Source organism: Anolis carolinensis, chromosome 3 (assembly GCF_035594765.1).
Source record: "Anolis carolinensis isolate JA03-04 chromosome 3, rAnoCar3.1.pri, whole genome shotgun sequence".
Classification (NCBI taxonomy): Eukaryota; Metazoa; Chordata; class Lepidosauria; order Squamata; family Dactyloidae; genus Anolis; species Anolis carolinensis.
In genome coordinates, this window is record NC_085843.1 from 221,410,282 (window position 1) to 221,428,278 (window position 17,997).

The following is a 17,997-nucleotide window of genomic DNA, read 5'->3' on the forward strand; positions in this document are numbered from 1 at the left end:
ACTCTGATGACACTGGAGTTCTGTTATCCAAACAGTAATCAGAAAATTGGTATAGAAGGACTGACTGGCTTAGCAGATGCAGTATTATGGTATTACATGAGAAATACATGGGTGCACACACAAGAAATCCCTTCATACCACACCTCAGCAAGTACCTTTCCAGCTCATCCTCTTAATTGTTATTCCTCACTGTAACGAAGGACAAGAAGGATTTAATGTAGTAAAATATGTGGAGTGAGCAAGCATCCTGGACATCTGATCTGGGGTGTTAGGAAAGGGAAGCACATTGCTAGTTGTTGTTTTTTCATTCTCTGGGAGAAGCTTTGATAAACTGGATTATATCCCAGTGTGGAAGGGGCCTTAGTGGTCACTTGTGTACTCTTCCCTGCCAATTGGCCAAGTTTGTCCTCCTTGTTGTTCTTTTGCCTTTGGAGGTTAAAGATTGAAAGGAAGGGGTTTACATTGGCTGCTCAGAGGGAAAGTAAAAGTGGGAAGAAGAAACTAGAATCTTGCTATTATTTGGAAAAAGGGATTTTGTTTGCCTGCTTAGAGGTGGAGGAGTGTGGGAGAAGAAGAAACTGGAATCTTGGCAAAGGAGTTCCCTTAGGTGGGAGAACTACTGCTTTTATTCAGTGTATATGTTTGCTGGAAGGATACCACACACACCAGGAGATGTTCCACCTTTCCTCCTTTTGTACCATTTGCATTGTTGCGGAAGACATGGCAAGATATTTGATTTCTTATCTGGAAAGGCTGCTGGAGAAAATACAGTGGAAGAACATAGTTCTTAGTTCCTCTCTATCCTGAAAAGGAATGATTCACTATGCAACATGATTTTTGTTCCTGGATTATAAATGTCATTTCCTAATTGGTTCTGTCATAAAAAATATGGAAAAAGTTGATTCAATTGCAAAAACTTTGTTTTTGTGGTACATCCTGCAGTACATTTTGCTATAGTTTTTAATGAATATCTTATAGAGTCTCAACCAATTCAACACAGTTTGTGGCAGCTACAAAAACAAAGCTACTTGAGTTTGGCAATTAATTTCAAAGTAAGTACTGCACAATTAAACAGGAAATAACCCTTTCAAACCAGGAACAGATTTTGTTTTCAAATTTTGTTACATAGTGAATAGCGAATAAATTCATTCCAGCCAAGCCCTCTGGCAACCAGGAGTTGCTGCATTTTCTGGGTTTTTTTGGAAAGCATTTGCACATTACTGTAACATGGAAAATATAAGCCATGATTTCCTTACAATTGGTGGTGAGTTGAATAAAATTGCTTAAAGGCTACTTTAGCTCTTTTGGAAACAATCCTCCATCTCCAATGATTCTCTGTAGCACTGTTCTTGCTGTTTTTAACTCTGTTTCAATTTACACTTGTGGGAACAGGAACGCAACCGTGATACAAATCAAGATCTTGTTTGTATTTTGGTGCTTGACACATTTACTGCAAAGGTATAAGTATTTCCTCACAGTAACTATAATGTTCTACCACGTGAAGTTTGACCCAGTTTCACTTTTGATCATATTCCAAATCAACCAAAGGGCAAACTAGTCATATAAAGGCCACGTCAGTTGGAAAAATAAAGTCAACAGTGGCTCCAAAGTGATCATGATTCAAGCCTGGAGAAACTGAGAGATTGCTGATTCGGTGTAAAATCTCTCATTCCTCTGAAAGCCCTTACTTTCCCCTCCTCCCACTGGTTTCAGTTCCTTAAACTGAATTAGGCTGTTGTCCTCAAAGCGGAGACAAATACTGTTGAAGGAAGATGCTACCAGAGCTTCCAAAAGTGGTGTGCCTGTGTGTAGGACTACAACATCCAGAATCCTGCAGCCAACGAGATCACTGTGCAATGCCTACAAGCTCACCTTACTTCAATTTGGCTTGCCTCCTCTTGAGCAGTTGCTGAAGTCAAACTCTGGATTCAAGTGTGGGAGGATTCTCTTAAAGAGAGAGTAAAACTTGTTGGGCCAGATCTGTCTTTTCTCAGCATGTCACCTGACTTGACTGTGGGTGTAAAGTGCCTTTGGGTGTCTTGACAAACCTTTGCTGTTAGCTTCCCCTTGATTATTTTTCTCATTAAGTTCCCTAGTGCTTTTTGGGGGGCTGAGAGGGGGGCTGAACCTTCTTGTTGAGCCATCATTAATTAGTTTCAGCTGCCATCCCAGAGCTTGCTTTCCCCATTATCTGTTCCAGCTGCTTTCCCCAGGGCTTTAACCACTTCATCACCAGAGAAGACAGACTTCACCACTGCTTACTTTCAGTGCACAGAATAAAAGTCAGTAGTCCACCATTGGTCATTGTATGGGATGGGATGGGTGGGGGGAGAGAAGAAAATCTGGATGGCATTGATTTCCCCCCTAATGAAATGTAGCACCAGAATGTAAAAATATTCTGGAGAACCTCATATCCCTGGTCGAATATATTGAACCTCTTTCTCCAACAGCAGAGAGTTGCCAACTCAATTCTGCAGCCGTGCTTTTAATGGTTACTATATTGGTAGACACTAGCAGGCGCTAATGCAGGCGTGGGCAAACTAAGGCCCAGGGCTGGATGCGGCCACCTGGGTGCTTACATCAGGTCCTCCTCATTTTCCCTGTCGCATAAGGACACGGTAGCCCACTGCATCCTTATGCAGAAAGGGCAGAAGGCACGTAGCAGCTGAGAGCCCTCTGGAACACTCTCAGCCACCGAATGTCTTGCCCTGCTCCTGGCATAAAGACGGTGCGAGTGGCCCCATCCTTATGCCAAGAGAATGGCCTGAGTAAGGCATGCAGCAGCTGAGAGCCCTCCGGAGCATTCTTGGCCATAGCCTGTCTTGCCCTCCTCCCGACATAATGCTGAGAGGAAAGCCCGAAGATCAGGGGAGGAGGATCGGGGAGGAGGATCTGGGCAGTTGTCACATGTCTTATTTTCCTCCTAGCATAAGGATGGAGCGAGCAGCCCCATCCTTATGCCAGGAAGACAACCTGAGGATGACCCGGGCCCTGCTCTGCCCCCTCCCAGCCCCACCCTCTCACAGGCCCTCTCCCTCCAGGGCCTGTCCCACCCAGCACATGCCCGGCCCCGCCTTTCCTCTCAGCCCAGCCCCCTTGGTCGGCCCACAATGCAGCCCCAAGACAAAAAACTTTGCCCATGCCTCTGCTTACCTCTGTGCTTTGCTGATGTTTGAAGGATTGTTTAAGCCAATGGTTCTCAACCTGTGGGTCCCCAGGTGTTTTGGCTTACAACTCCAAGAAATCCCAGCCAGTTTGCCAGCTGTTAGGATTTCTGGGAGTTGAAGGCCAAAACATCTGGGTATCCACAGGTTGAGAACCACTGGTTTAAGCAGAAAGGTCTTCCTCCCTGTGAATTTTATAGGGTTGCCACACTATAGAATCATAGAATCATAGAATAGTAGAGTTGGAAGAGACCTCATGGGCCATCCAGTCCAACCCCCTGCCAAGAAGCAGGAAATCGCATTCAAAGCACCCCCGACAGATGGCTATCCAGCCTCTGTTTAAAAGCCTCCAAAGAAGGAGCCTCCACCACAGTCCGGGGCAGAGAGTTCCACTGCCGAACAGCCCTCACAGTCAGGAAGTTCTTCCTGGTGTTCAGGTGGAATCTCCTTTCCTGTAGTTGGAAACCATTGTTCTGCGTTCTAGTCTGCAGGGCAGCAGAAAACAAGCTTGCTCCCTCCTCCCTATGACTTCCCCTCACATATTTGTACATGGCTATCATGTCTCCTCTTAGCCTTCTCTTCTGCAGGCTAAACATGCCCAGTTCTTTAAGCCGCTCCTCATAGGGCTTGTTCTCCAGACCTTTGATCATTTTAGTTGCCCTCCTCTGGACGCTTTCCAGTTTGTCAACATCTCCCTTCAATTGAGGTGCCTAGAATTGGACACAGTATTCCAGGTGTGGTCTGACACTGAAATGTGGAGCATGTTATCTAATGAAACTGCACCTTCTAAACTTTCAACAGAGAGCCAAGCAATTAAGTCTTCAAAATGTTGCAAAGATTGATCCCAATGGGCTGTTGAGTCCTCGGCACTTTCTTATCTGGACCCAGGATGTCACAGAACAAAGTAGTGGCAGAGGAGAATAATTAAAACTTTCCTTTCAGCTGATTAAATTTGTTCATAATATGGCATAATATGGTGAAAACCACAGAATCAAGGAAGTCAAGTTGTCTAGCATTCAGAATCATATAGCTGGAAGAGACCACAAAGGCCATGTAGTCCAATCCTTTGACTCTTGAAAGATGGGGCCATTCAGCCTCTGTTCAAAAACCTCCAGAGAAGGGGACTCCACCACACTTCGAGAATATATTTCATTGTTGAACAGCTCCTGCCATCAGGAAGTTCTTTCTAATGTTTAGGTGTGATCTATTTCCAGCAGTTTGAATCTATTGATCCTCATCCTAGTCTCTGGAGTAGCAGAAAACAAGATTGCTCCACCTTTAACATTACAGATGTTGCAGCCAGATTGCCCTCACATGATGAACATTACATTTGTTCAAATATTCAAACAGGGCTATCATGACATCTTTTAATCTTCTCTTCTCCAGGGTAGACATAATGGAAAAGAGACCAGGAGCATAGACATCCTCTATATTATTAATGACAATGGTTCTTTCTCCCACCCTGGACACTCCACAGGTATATATATGCCACTTGCTTTACCACCATCAGATCCTCTGAAGATGCCAGCTACAGATGCAGGCGAAACTTTAGGAGTAAATGCTGCTACGTAGAACACGGCCATACAGCCCGGAAACCAAACAACACCCCAGTGATTCCGGCCATGAAAGTCTTTGACAATATATTATTGAGATTGTCATGAAATACATATGTTTTGCAGGCAAAAAATTCAGGTCATGTGCTTTATTCAATTAGCTAATTTCTACTGGGCCACTTCATAATATCATGATTCACTGGAGTCATCTCACAAACATTGGTTTTGCCACGAAGTGTTAACTTCACAGAGAGCTGCGATCAGCCTTGACTTAGTGACCAAACAATATGCACAATGGAGATGTTTCCAAACACAGTTTTGTCACATTACCTTGTAGCTTTTTCTTTTGTAGTGTTTCTTGCAAAATGTTGCAGGAGGCACACTTCCAAAATTCAAGTCTCCGGAATTATTTAAAGCTCCCATTTCCCCCCAATACACTCCCTCCCTCCCCCATAACATCTGAAACAAGAGAGAGGAACAGCAGGCCAGCATCAAGCCACAATTGTTGTTGGATGTTGACAAGAATAAATGAAAAGAACAAGGGAGAGTTGTGAAAAGGGTCACTTTAGTGGCTCTTTCATTTCTTCTCTGAGGAGGAAGTTAGAAAAGCAAAGCCCTCAAAGCCGCATTGAAAGAAGCCCAAGAACAAAATCTCCGAGTGCAAACCAGTGTCTTAATTATCTGTCAACAATTGCTCCTTTCAGGGAGGAACATATGGTAGATGGTTTGCTTAAGAAAGAAAACAAAAATACGCTAGAATCTTAAATAATGTTGGGAAAATAGTACACATTTCTTTAAAGGGATTGCAGGACTTGGGGGCGGGGGGGGGGACACGTGAGTGAGTGTGGGAAGGAGGTCGCATGCTCTGAATATATACTTCCTGAGGAAATCAGCTGGGTTTGGTTTACTTTGACAATGGTACTCTCATCCTACATGTGACCAAAGATCTGTGCTCCTTCAGTGTGTGTTTGCATGTGTACAGGGCAATTTGAGAAAAATGCACTCTGTCCATAGTTAGAAAACATTTCAGGATTACTTCCTCATAGAATTAGCTCCTAGATGGAAATGGGACCAGGATGTGAAAGCTTCTTTGCGTTTGTGGATCCATTACTGCTTGTAAATAATTACATTAGACATTAGATGCTTGCAATGAGGCAAAGTCCTGCTGGGTTGTGGCAACAGAGTGGAACTACAGACAGGGAAATGTACAAACCTTTTGAGCCTTCACTTGGGCATAATATCAATTTGTCAGGAGTATATTTTAAAAACTTTTTAATGTATCCTTGCTGAATTTACAGGAACCAGAGCAAAAATATCTACATAGACAATCTGAGATCTTTCTTCCTACCTTTGCAAGGAAATGGACTTTACTGCACAAAGTAGGCAAACTGGCATTGCAGCTGTGTGCATCCTATTAATGGGTTAGAATAATAGATTCATAAAGTTGAAAGAGACCTCGTAGGCCATCCAATCCAACCTTCTGCCAAGAAGCAGGAATATCGCATTCAAAGCACCCCCGACAGACGGCCATCCAGCCTTTGCTTAAAAGCCTCCATCACACAATTATGTTAATGGAGGGTTGCCTCCCTCTTCCCTGTGACTCTTCAGTCCCTGGATATTAATGGGTAAAATCCTATTCGGCCACAATTTGTTATCTACCTTGGTACAACAGATTCTCCTCAGCTCCCCCTCCCCCATAATATTCCCAAACTGGCTGTTTTCCTTTCAATTTATACTTATATTTGTCCCCTTTTTAAAATGATAAAATTGTGCAATTAAACTAATTAAAAAAATTAAGAAATAGCAATAGTTTGAGAAGACAGGGCTATGATGATGTACGAAAGAATTATGAATGTATGCAATTGCACTAATGGAGGTGTGATATCAAAAGTGCTATCAACGATAATGCAACTGTAGTTCCCATTCAACTTCTAAAGAATGAGAAATCCAACCTTTCCACCAAAGTAGAAAGGAAACCAATAGTCAATCAGATGATGAGAACAACAACCTTTATGAACCTTTTACATCTACTGAATTGGACATGGCCCTCAATGTAAAAATAGCAAAGCTGCTGGCCGGGACGATCTATGGATGGAACAAATTTAGAACTTTGGCCCAAAAGCAAGGTGCTGGCTGCTGAAGCTGATGAACAATTGCATTGCATCCTGTCAGATTCTCAATATTTGGAGGAAAGCAAGAGTCATAACCACCCTGAAACCAGGCAAAGACTGTAATGACCCAAAAAGTTATAGACCAATCTCCTTGTTGTGCCATCTTTACAAAGTTCTGGAGATACTTATATTTGCATAGAATTATGGAAAAAATAGATCCATGTACGAGTCCACAGCAAACTGGCTTCAGGAAAGGCAAAAGCTGCACATTACAAGTGTTGAACCTGACTCAGCACATAGATGATGAGTTTGAAAGACAGCAGATTACAGGAGCTGTCTTCATAGCCCTGTCAGCAGCCTACGGCACTGTAAATCATCGCCTTCTCTTGAGAAAAATTTATAATATCACAAAAGACTACCACCTCACCAGCTTCATAGGAAATCTGCTACAAAACAGGAGCTATTTTGTTGAATTCCAGGGCCAGAGAAGCATATGGCAGAAACCAAAGAATGGCGTGCCTCAGGGGAGCGTGCTTGCTCCATCTATGTTTAACATCTACACAAATAACCAGAAGGTGCAGAGAGTTTCATCTATGCTGACAATTATGCCATCACTGCACAAGAAGAGATCTTTGAAATGGTTGAACAGAAGCTCTCTGAAGCTTTAGGTGCTCTTACTGCCTATTACAGGGAAAACCAGCTGATCCCTAATCCATCTAAAATACAAACATATGCTTTTCACCTTAAGAACAGACAGGCATCTCGAGCTTTGAGGATTACCTGGGAAGGAATCCCACTGGAGCATTGCAGCACACCAAAATACCTGGGAGTAACCCTGGACTGTGCTATGACTTACAAGAAGCACTGCTTGACTATCAAGCAAAAAGTGGGTGCTAGAAATAACATCGTACGAAAGTTAACTGACACAACCTGGGGATCACAACCAGACACAGTGAAGACATCTGCCCTTGCGCTTTGCTACTCTGCCGCTGAATATGCATGCCCAGTGTGGAATACATCTCGCCATGTTAAAACAGTAGATGTGGCCCTCAATGAGACATGCCACATTATCACAAGATGTCTACACCCCACACCACTGGAGAAATTATACTGTTTAGCTGGCATTGCACCACCTGACATCTGCCGGGAAGTAGAAACCAGCAATGAAAAGACCAAGGCATTGACATCTCCAGCCCATCCCCTATTTGGGTACCAGCCAGCAAACCAACGCCTTAAATCAAGAAATAGTTTTCTAGGATCTACAGAGATACTCGCAGGAACACCTCAGCAAGCCAGAGTCTAAAAGTGGCAGGCTAAAACCCCAAACCTCAATCAGTGGCTGATACCGGATGAGACTCCTTCCTGGGAACACAGAAGACTGGGTGACTTGGACGGCACTGAACAGACTGCGCTCTGGCACCATGGGATGCAGAGCCAACCTTAAGAAACGGGGCCACAAAGTGGAGTCTGAGACATCTGAGTGTGGAGAAGAACAAATCACAGACCACCTATTATAATGCAGTCTGAGCCCTGCCACATGCACAATGGAGGACCTTCTTACAGCAACACCAGAGGCACTCCAAGTGGCCAGCTACTGGTCAAAGGATATTTAGTATAATCCCAAGTTTTTAAAAAACTTTGTGTTTTGAAATACATTACAACTTGTACCTTCAATTTGCTTCTGACACGATAATAAATAAGTGGAAAAGTGGGTTTGTGTGATAAATGCCTGTGTAATCCCCCACCTCTGGAAGAAAAGGGGATTGAACTTGATGTGTTTGGCCTATTTGTGTGTAAACCTTTCAATCAACCAGAGGGAAATGACAATTTCACTACCAGCAGACGAATAGTTACAAAGGCCCATCTTTTTCTCCCTCAGAACACCAAGACAGAAACTACACTGGGGAAATTAAGATCACGTGGACAATTGTACAAATCATGCATTAGTCATATTTGCCCTGTGTCAAAGAAAGTGAAATGCCAGAACTCATGTTTGTTGCAAAGTTTTGTTCCTCTGTCCCACATTCCAGCCCAAATATATTATGACACACTTCTATGTTACTTTGAATGTATTTACTTCTTGTGTTATTTATTGCATTATTTTAATGTCATGGGTTATCTCTATTTCAGATGTATATTGTTGAGTTTTGTTAACTAGGCTAAATGGCTCTGTTAGAAAGGAAAAGTGTGTTTTCGTATAGATGTTTTAATGTAAATAAATTATCTTCTTGAATTACCAGACAGCTTCTGCCTTCCTTGAATATCTAGCCATAAAAGGGATTGACTGAGCAATAAGGCCATTACTTCTTTTCCATAATAGCCATGTCGTCATTGTTTGTTGTTGTGTGCCTTCAAGACTTAACTGATTTATGGCTGGCTTAAGATGAATCTATCATAGAAGGGGATTACCTAAGGCAGTGATTCTCAACTCATGGGCCACGGCCCAGCAGTGGGTCTTGAGAATGAAAATCTGGTCCGTGAACCTCCTTCCTCTTTATTTTATTTTATTTCTGCTCCTTTCTGCAGAGCTGACCAGCTCTGTTGGATAGACCACATCAGCACTAGACTATTAAATATGGTTTTCTGATGGTGACAACTGGATGGCATATGTTCTGTATCATGTATCATAGAATTTTCTTGGCAAGATATGCTCAAAACAGGGTTGCCTTTGCTTCCCTCTGGGCTGAAATGATTTGACTTGCCCAAGGCCACTCAGGCTATACAAAATCCCAGAATACTTGTAAAGTATCTACACAAACACAAGATGGTCTATGTACAAAGAAAATATGTCCAAATAGCATATAGTATTATTAAAGTTTCCTGTATAAAGCTCAATGTTCTGTATCAGAAACTAGAGCTGATGTGGTCTATCCAATGCAATTTTCTGAATCAGCACCCCAAATAACCAACTGAATTTAAGGTTGACTAAAAACCGATTCGTAACCCTTTTGGTACTAATGTTGGAGAGTGGTCCCTAGTCAAGTGGTCCCTGGTCAAAAAAAGGGTTGGGAACCTAAGGGAATCCAGTGAGTATCATGAGAAGTTGATCCTGACTTTCCCAAAGCAGTGCCACCAGCTCCACCCCACAGCAGTTTTTAGAAGAGGCAGTGTTTAGAAGAGGCAAGTTGCTCAAGTTTGTTGGAGCCTTGCCTAAATTTCCTTTATTTTTGTAGAGGCGAACTGGAGGGGAGTTGCCTGGAACTCTACTGCCCAATTGCGGAGACATACACTGGAATTCGTGATCTGAACAGTGTGGGTGTGAGATGGTGCACATTGTTCTGTCATTTACGGACACATACACACACATCCTGCTTGGAGCATAAGAGAGTCTTGGAGATATGAGAACTTATACAAACCACATTATAAAACACATGATATAAACCACACCATCACACAACAGAGCCCTTAAGCTACCAGGAAACTTCAAGTGTAACACATGCACACACATATTCTAACCACAGTACCCCAGCCTATGCCAACTGTACAGCCCCAGGTCCAGTGCCAACAGTGCTGCTTGAAAAGAAGTGTTCAAAACCTGTCTGTCACAAAACAAGGACATAGTTTATAACCAGGAGCTCCCTGGTTGATGTGGGCACCTTTGTTCTTACCTGCAAAGTTAAGTTTGACATTGACGGCCTCTTCTAGAACACTGCTTTTCTCAGGACTTCCTTAAAACAGCCCAACACTGTTTTTGTTGTTGCTCCAGTCATCTGCACCAAATATTCCTGTCTGCCAAATAAAAAGACACAAGTTAGTCCCAAAGTACATTCTTTTCCTTTTTCTGACAGCGGTAACAGATTGTACTACTGACTATTACAGTAGTAGATTGCTTTACGTGGGGGTGCCTCTTCAAAAGAGATACATTGTTCCTTTCTTTCCTCTTTCTTGTGAAGAAAACTAGAGGCTACTGCTGCTTGTTTCTTTACATTCAGTAAGAGTTTAGGAAAACCATATTTGGCAAGGCTACTTTAGCCAACTTTTGTCAATCTGGTCTTCTCAAGTTAACCTTCATTAGATGGGTACTACAACAACTCAATTTTCCAGCGTCAACACCAGGTGATCAGTACAGAAGTATAAACCAAAAACAATTCCACCACTAAGTTTGTAAGTACTGTATTGTAAGTACATGCTCAGTGCAAATACACTCAGTCTTTGAGATATGAGAACTTATACAAACAGTATTATAAAACATATTATATAAACTACATCACACAACAGAGCCCTTAAGCTACTAGAAAACTTCAAGTGTAACACATGCACACACATACTCTAACCACAGTACCTCAGCTTATGCCAACTGTACAGCCCCAGGTCACACTTAAAGTAAGAGAGATGGAAATTAAAGAAATTATTGATTTAAGTCACTTGGAAATTTGCAACACAAGTGGAACACCTCCAGAAGTAATAATATTAAAATCAACAATATATTAACAGCAGCAGCAAGTTTAAAAACATGAATAAAGGAAAGCGACAGTGCCTTCTAAACACTCTACTTGGAGCTCTTAGGGCTTGTCTCAACAAGATGGCCTTAGCCATTTGGTTAGAGAAAGAACACAGAAAGTTGATCCATCCATTCGGAGGAGGAAGTTCCCAATCTGAAAGCAGTCTCTGTGAAAGACTGCTTTGAAAAATTCCTTTTTTTGTGTCCTCACCAAACATTCCTGAAGCTATTGGGACCACGAGAAAGCCCTTGTTTGAAGATCTAAAAACATGAGCATGCTTGTGTGGAAGATATGGATCCCTTTCGCATGACAGTGATACAGCTTATGTTTCCACATTAGCTGCTGTGACAGGAGCTGGACTGCTGACCTAGAATCATAGAATAGAATCATAGAATAGTAGAGTTGGAAGAGACCTCATGGGCCATCCAGTCCAACCTCCTGCTAAGAAGCAGGAAATCGCATTCAAAGCACCCCCGACAGATGGCCATCCAGCCTCTGCTTAAAAGCCTCCAAAGAAGGAGCCTCCACCACAGTCCGGGGGAGAGAGTTCCACTGCCGAACAGCCCTCACTGTAAGGAAGTTCTTCCTGATGTTCAGGTGGAATCTCCTTTCCTGTAGTTTGAAGCCATTGTTCTGCGTCCTAGTCTGCAGGGCAGCAGAAAACAAGCTTGCTCCCTCCTCCCTATGACTTCCCCTCACATATTTGTACCTAAAGCTTGAGTTGCTGACCTGAAAGTTGCTGGTTCGAATCCGCAAGACAGGGAGAGCGTCTGTCAGCTCTAGCTTGCGGGGACATGAGAGAAGTCTCCCAGCTGGATGGTAATACATCTGGGTGTCCCCTGGGCAATGTCTCTGTAGACTGCCAATTCTCTCACACCAGAAGCGACTTGCAGTATGTTCTCAAGTTGTGTTTGACGTGATTTAAAAAAAAGCTGCCATTACTTCCTACCACAGAATCTGAGGATGGATCATTTAGGGCATCTCAAAGTTTCTGGAGAGTTCCACTGCCAAACAGCTCTCACAGTGAGGAAGTTCTTCCTAATGTTCAGGTGGATCCTAATGTTCAGATGGAGAAGCCACCCATAAGAAAAGACCAGAGAAACAGCTGAATGCAATCCAGTTACACCAAAGTACGTGGATGACCACATACTTCTTTGGCAACCCCACAATTTCTAGAACAAATGGGAAGGTCAGTGATGCCACATCAGCTTTATAGTCTCAGTCTGGTGCCCTCAAACTTTCACTTGTTTGGATGGATGAAAGGAAGTCTTTGAGGATGAGTGAAAGACACTATTAGACAGTGGCTCGGGGAATGCCTGAAATGGTTTATCCAAAGTGGATTGCATGAGTAGGTTCAAAGGTGGAACAAATGCATCTCTGCTAGTGAAGACTATTTTGAATAGTACCATAATGTAGACAAGAAAGTAATTTACACATGCACTGTATACTGTCACCCAGGAGCAAATAATGAGTTGCAAGTTTGATATTTAAGGAAGCATGAAACTCTATGCAGCAGACACTAAATACCCTAGTCTGTCTTTCTGCTAACAAGGAGCACCTCTGTCTTGTCAGGATTAAGCTTCCGTTTGCTCACTCTCTCCTAATCCAGTAATGACATCAAATGTGGTTTAGCTACCAAAATTGGATTAGAAAATAACTTTCTCCAGAATGTTATTTCCCGTGTTGTTGCAGGATCAATAATAATAATAATAATAAATAATAATAAACTTTATTTATATCCTGTCACCAACTCTCAGAGGGACTCGGGGCGGCTCACAAAACACTCAAGGTGTGACACAAAATACAACATGTGCAGAACAAAACACAGGAAATAAACAGTCAACATAACATCATAGATTCACAGTATCCCCTGATAAAAACAATAAAATATAGCAATAGCTGTAGATAAACAGCAGTATTCGATCTCAGAATTGTTAAGTGCTAAAAAAAAAAAGAGTCAACGGTCCTCATATGAATTATAAGAGAGTCTAAGGTTCCTAAGCCCTCCTGAAAAGTATTCCAATACAGGTAAGCACCCCTTATCTAGAATTCCACAATCAGAAATACTCCCAAATCCAAAATTGTCTGCATGGATAGCTAAGAGAATGACACCGTTGCTTTCTGATGGTTCAATGTATACAAACTTTGCTACATGCACAAAAATATTAAAATACTGTATAAAATTACCTTCTGGCTATGTGTATATGGAAAATAAATGAAATTTATGTTTAGACTTGGGTCTCATCTCTAAGAAATCTTGTTATCAATGTGTGTGCAAATATAGGAAATACTAATCCTGGGAGGGGTGGGGGACATCCCCAAATCCAGAACACTTCTGGTCCCAAGGTTTTCTTCTGCTCTTGAGTGCATCTGTTGAACCTCACACACTGTTCATTCACTGGCTTCCTCCTATACTGATGCTCCTTCTACATTGCTATATAAAATCCAGATTATCTGCTTTGATAAACTGTATTATATGGCAATGTAGAAGGGGCCTTACTTTGGAGCAAAAGGGTTTTGTATTGAAATTATGAGGAAAAGAGGATGCTGGAGAAGAATGGAGAAAAAGTTCCAAAAGCTAAATCCTCCCCTGGTGCCTTGGAATCCAAAAGATACTTGCATGTTTTCCTGTAAGGTAAAGGTAAAGGTTTTCCCCTGACATTAAGTCCAGTTGTGCCCGACTCTGGGGGTAGGTGCTCATCTCAATTTCTAAGCTGAAGAGCCGGCATTGTCCATAGACACCTCTTAGGTCATGTGGCCAGCATGACTGCATGGAGTGCCGTTACCTACCCACAGAAGCGGTACCTATTTAACTACTTACATTTGCATGTTTTGCATGACTCCAAGTATATAGGTATATGGAACCGGCATACAAATCAGGCAATTACTGATAATTATAATAAATAATAAATAAACTTATTATAATCACTCATTGCAAGGCTTGCTAAACAGGCTGATTTTGTACAGCTGAAGCATTTTTTGCAGAGCCCACTGAAAAACCTTGCATGTTGTAGCTAATCGATTTGTGTACATTGCTGGCGTTCAGAAGCCTTTCACTGTTGCCAATCTGTTTGGTGACCCCCGACATTGAGCAGAGAGGACCCCACATAGGAATGGGATCCAGAGTTTAAGAGGCAGGGCTGTAGGCAATACATCAGAAGAAAGGCCCTTCCACACAGCCATATAACCCAGAATATCAAGGCAAAAAATCCCACGATATCTGCTTTGAACTGGGTTATCTGAGTCCATACTGCCATATATTCCACTTCAAAGAAGAAAATGTGGGATTTTATTCAGCCGTGTGGAAGGGGCTGAAGAAACTGGCCAAAATAATATTATAATGATAATACTTTATTTCTATCTGTCACCAAGTGGGCAGCTTACAAAACACTCACAATATAACCATATATATGGTGCAATAAATACAGATACATCAATATCAAAGGAAAATATAATTCACATCATCAAAAAAAATAAAATACCAAAGTAAAATCAATCAACACTAAAATACACATTGATAAACTGTTATGGTAATTATAGGTATAAAATGAATAACAACCAACCAGTCATATAAAGTGCTCTCAGTGAAAAAACCAATGTATTAGAAAGCTTGGTTAAAGAGCCATGTTTTTAGGTTGGATTGAAAACATTGGAGAGTGTGGGCTAGCCTAATTTCCCTCAGGAGGGCATTCCAGACCCAGGGGGCCACCACCGACAAGGACCTCTCTGTCGTCCCCACCAACTTGTGAAGGCGGTGGGACTGAGAGGAAGGCCTCGTCGGTGAACCTCAGAGTCCACGCCAGTTCATAAAAAGAGATGTGGTCACGAAGATAGGCTGGACCTGAAGCGTATAGACCTGTACAGATAATGTGGCATTTTATTCAGCTGTAAGGAAGAGGCGAAAGAGATTCATTGAAAAACTAGAGCAAAAGGTGATGCAGAATGTCCCATAACAACAAAGTTTTTGCAGTTGAATAATTTTTTTCCATATTTTTATGCTAGAACCAATTAGGAAGTGAAGTTGATAACTCCAGAACAAAAACTGTTACTTTGGGTTCTTCCAAATCCACCCTGAACTGAATTAGATGGTAGTGTGGATTCAGATAATCCAATTCAAAGGAGCCCTTGTGGCACACTGGCTTAAACCCTTGTGCCGACAGGACTCCTGGGCCCTTCCACACAGCCCTATATCCCAGAATATCAAGGCAGGAAATCCCACAATATCTGCTTTGAACTAGACGATATGCCAGTGTTGACTCAGATATCCCAGTTCAAAAGAGATATTGTGGGATTTTCTGCCTTGATATTCTGGGATATAGGGCTGTGTGGAAAGGCCCTGAGTGTGGACTCTGATATCCCAGTTCAAAACCGATATTGTGGGATTTTCTGGCTTGATATTCTGGGATATAGGGCTGTGTGGAAGGGTCCTGTGCCTTTGAGGGAAAGGTGGAAGAGAAATGGAGGGGGAGTAGGGTCTCAAGGAGAACACAGGCAATCAATGTGAAAAGAAGATGATAAAATATTATCAGAGGGCCCTTCGACACAGTTATGGTCTTCGCCAGCCTGCATGGCTAATATAATTTTTTTTGCAAAACACCCAACAGTGACTCTGCCTTTGCGGGATACTTCTCAGGGCCCTTCTACACAGCCATATATCCCAGATTATCAAGGCTGAAAATCCCACAATATCTGCTTCAAACTGGGTTATCTCAGTCCACTCTGCCATATATTCCAGTTCAAAGCAGATATTAGTGGGATTTTCTGCCTTGATATTCTGGGATATGGGGCTGCGTGGAAGGGCCCAGATCTTCCTCTGGAGCCCCCTCCACACAGCTGAATAAAATCCCACATGATCTGCTTTGAACTGGGATACATGACAGCAGGGCTGTAGCAAGAAAAAACATTGGCGGGGGGGGGGGGGGGTGAAACTTTTTTTTAGTGAATCATGAAGAGGAGTTCCATAACACAAAATAATTTAGAAATCAGGCTCCATCAATAAACTTCAGTGGACACTAAAGACAGATAAATTTCAGTGGACACTCATTGAGATTTGGTTAACCAGTTATCTGAGTCTACCAGTTAACTAGTTAAAATTCACTGCATGACAGTGTAGACTCAGATAGCCCAGTTCAAAGCAGATATTTAGCACTTTATGCCGCTATGGTCCTATTTTGTATGGTTGAACAGCCTGTCCCTCTATGCAACCTGAATAATTCCATTTTGCTTTTTAATTGATATGGTTGTGTTTATTTTAAAATGTTCTAAATAATTGTTGTATTACGTTAATTCTGTAATTTTTTTATATTTTATGTTTTAATTGTACATCAAACTGCTGTTTTTAGAGCTTATCCCCATGTGAGCCACCCCAAGTCTCTTCGGGGAGATGGTGGGTTATAAGAAATAAATAATAATAATAATAATTATTATTATTATTATTATTGACACAACAACACAGTCTGACACAGCAAACAAGATAGATATGCTGGATTTCGTATCACAAAATCACAAGTCAAACACTTCCCAAGTGTCTAGGACTGTGTGAAATATTTTCAGATGATGCGCGCAGATCCCAGTAGGGTGGCCTTTTGCAGTTGGCAAATCGTAATTTTGTCAATGTGTATTGACAAAATGCTGGCTGAGATCTTTTGGCACGGCACCCAATGTGCCCATTACTACTGGGACCACCTGTTTATTATTATTATTATTATTATTATTAATTATATTGTGGGTTACTCTGCCTTGATACTCTGGGTTAGATGGCTGTGTGGAAGGGCCCTGACCTCGGACCTTTCAGAGGTGTTTATTTTTAGCACCAGCAACTTAAGGGAGAATTGTATCAGCCATGCAGACTGGAGACCATAACTTCAAGGAAAGTTATGGTTTTTGCCAGCCTGCATGGTGTGTATGTATGTATGTAGTGACTCTGCCTTTGAGGGAAACTTCTCAGGGCCCTTCCACACAGCCCTATATCCCAGAATATCAAGGCAGAAAATCCCACAATACCTGCTTTGAACTGTGTTATCTGAGTCCATACTGCCATATATTCCAGTTCAAAGCAGATAACGTGGGATTGTATTCAGCTGTGTGGAAGGGGTCTGACTTCATTGAGGGAAACTGCTTAGGGCCCTTCCACACAGCCATAACTGGAATATATGGCAGTGTGGACACAGATAACCCGGTTCAAAGCAGATATTGTGCGATTTTCTGGGTTATATGGCTGTTTAGAAGGGCCCTAAGACAATAGAGATGGTGGAAGAGAAAGGGAAGGGAGGTGGGAAAGAGAAGCCAACCCGACCGAGGGGAAAGGTTTCATGTTGCAGGAGGGAAAGGAAGGAGGTGAGCCTCACGTTCTGGTGGCTCCTATGCAAACAAGCCTCTTGCAACAAAATCCCTGGCAAATTTGCGGAGGATTGCAGCTGAAATCAGGAGCTCTGGGCGCCACCGCCAGCCGCACCTCGGGGGTTTAAGGCTACTCACGGTGCCAAGAGCCTTTGCCAAGGGAGGCGGGCGGGCTCGGGGCGCAGGGCTTCCTCTCGCGACACTTGTTCCTCCGCGACAGGTTTGCAAATGGAGCCCTGCCTTGCAGCGGCAGCAGCAGAGACACCCGTGTTCCCGCCCCTCGGCTGTAACCGGAGCAGATTCCACTCCGATTCGCTGCCACACGGCAGGATGTGGTGCCTTTGTGTGCAGACGGTTGGAGGGAGACCTCCGGAGAGAGCAGCGGGGG

General features: G+C 42.6%; 1 protein-coding gene across 2 annotated transcripts in view; it reads right to left on the reverse strand.

Annotated features, from left to right (window-relative positions):
• Positions 1–17,997, reverse strand: part of LOC100567146 (broad substrate specificity ATP-binding cassette transporter ABCG2) — a 53,242-nt gene extending 35,245 nt beyond the window's left edge. The window contains exons 1-2 of one of the 2 annotated variants that reach the window (XM_016995293.2): positions 17,748–17,997; positions 10,437–10,553 (exon numbers count right to left, since the gene is read on the reverse strand). The gene's annotated coding sequence lies outside the window, so the exon portion shown is untranslated. Of the gene's footprint in view, positions 1–10,436; positions 10,558–17,747 lie in introns of both variants that reach the window. The other variant, XM_016995292.2, reaches the window with a different exon arrangement.